Below are 1,999 nucleotides of genomic sequence, written 5' to 3' on the forward strand. Positions count from 1 at the left end.
TGCGGCCGCGGAACACGGCGGCCACGGTCAGGTAGCGACCGTGGCGCGGGTCGCAGGCGGCCATCATGTTCTTGGCGTCAAACATCTGCTGTGTGAGTTCGGGCACAGAGAGGGCTCTGTACTGCTGGCTGCCTCTGCTGGTGAGAGGAGCAAAGCCGGGCATGAAGAAGTGCAGACGAGGGAAGGGCACCATGTTCACGGCCAGTTTACGCAGGTCAGCGTTGAGCTGGCCGGGGAAACGCAAGCAAGTTGTCACCCCGCTCATGGTGGCAGAAACCAGGTGGTTGAGGTCTCCGTATGTGGGTGTGGTGAGTTTGAGGGTGCGGAAGCAGATGTCATACAGGGCCTCGTTGTCGATGCAGTATGTCTCGTCTGTGTTCTCCACCAGCTGGTGGACAGACAGGGTGGCATTGTACGGCTCCACCACTGTGTCCGACACCTGGGGGCACACAGTGCAAAGGTCAGGGGGGATAAAAACCCAGAAATAAAAGACACTATTAAGAAGTGTGGTGTGATCAATGTACCTTAGGAGAGGGCACCACACTGAAAGTGTTCATGATACGATCAGGATACTCCTCACGAATCTTGCTAATGAGCAGAGTTCCCATACCAGAGCCGGTACCACCACCCAGGGAGTGTGTAAGCTGGAAACCCTGCAGGCAGTCGCAGCTCTCAGCCTCCTTCCTCACCACGTCCATGACCGAGTCCACCAGCTCAGCTCCCTCTGTGTAATGGCCCTTTGCCCAGTTGTTACCAGCTCCACTTTGGCCTGAAAGGAAAGGGTTCATTACAATCCACCCTTTAAATATCTTGCTTTATTTATCCAGCTAAAAGGTCTGTGTTCATAATTTAAACTGATCCATATGGAACACAACAACTCTCTCTAATATGCTGCTAATTAAAATGACCTTTCCTTTTCCTATATAATAACCAACTTCTAAGTGTGTGTAAATTGACAAACTGTTGGTGAAGTGTTCACCTCAGTGTAACATATTTAAATAACCATGAAATGTATGAGCAGTGAGAAAGCTTAAAGACGTGTGTGTGTGTGTGTGTGTGTGTGTGTGTGTGTGTGTGTGTGTGTGTGTCTGATCATATACCAAAGACAAAGTTGTCGGGTCTAAAGATCTGTCCGAAGGGACCGGAGCGAACAGAATCCATAGTGCCAGGCTCCAGATCCACTAAGATGGCTCTAGGTACGTACTTTCCACCTGGAAGAGAAATGCATGTGTCAAAAGACTTTATTTATTTTTATTAGAAAAGAAAAGACAGAGAATTTAAACACCAAGCTCGCAACAAGACATGTTTGTGGTTGCTTTTAACAGTTCTGACCTGAAGCCTCGTTATAGTAGACGTTGATTCTGTCCAGCTGCAGGTCACTGTCTCCATGGTAGGTTCCTGTTGGGTCGATGCCATGCTCATCACTGATCACCTCCCAGAACTACAGACAGGTTGATGGGTAAAACCAGTAAATAAAAACTTGCATAACACATTAAGCTTGGTATAGTCAGACTAATTTGCAAATTTGTATTAGTCTGAAACCAGCTAATTACGTCCAGTATCTATATTAAAGCAAGATGCTCCTCTCTCAGTCATTGTCTTAATCCCTATGTGAGATTAAAGGTTGTTATTGGCCACAGTTTATAGAAGGCGTGAACTCTGACACATAAACTGGCCCCAGAATATTATTTTAATGTATTTTAAATTCATCAACATTAAATCACTCTTTGATCACACAGATACCTTCAGAAGATGGGATGATCTACATTTGAAATGAGGCTAATGCAGGCTGATGCAGGCATAGTAATAAAATACAAGTATATTAGGCCTAATTATTCTTGCAATGTATTATGGCCTGCCCTATAGTTGTTATGCATGCATGTATGCATTCGGTGTCCGAGCCACACCCACTGTCTCTTTCTCTGACCACACACACGCGCGCGCACACACGCACGCACGCACGCACGCACGCACACACACACACACACACACACACACA

At 46.7% G+C, this 1,999-nt stretch overlaps 1 pseudogene; it reads right to left on the reverse strand.

The window, feature by feature from the left end:
* Positions 1 to 1,999, reverse strand: part of LOC116700339 (tubulin beta-4B chain-like) — a 3,364-nt pseudogene that overhangs the window by 778 nt on the left and 587 nt on the right.

Source organism: Etheostoma spectabile, chromosome 2 (assembly GCF_008692095.1).
Source record: "Etheostoma spectabile isolate EspeVRDwgs_2016 chromosome 2, UIUC_Espe_1.0, whole genome shotgun sequence".
NCBI classification, from domain to species: Eukaryota; Metazoa; Chordata; class Actinopteri; order Perciformes; family Percidae; genus Etheostoma; species Etheostoma spectabile.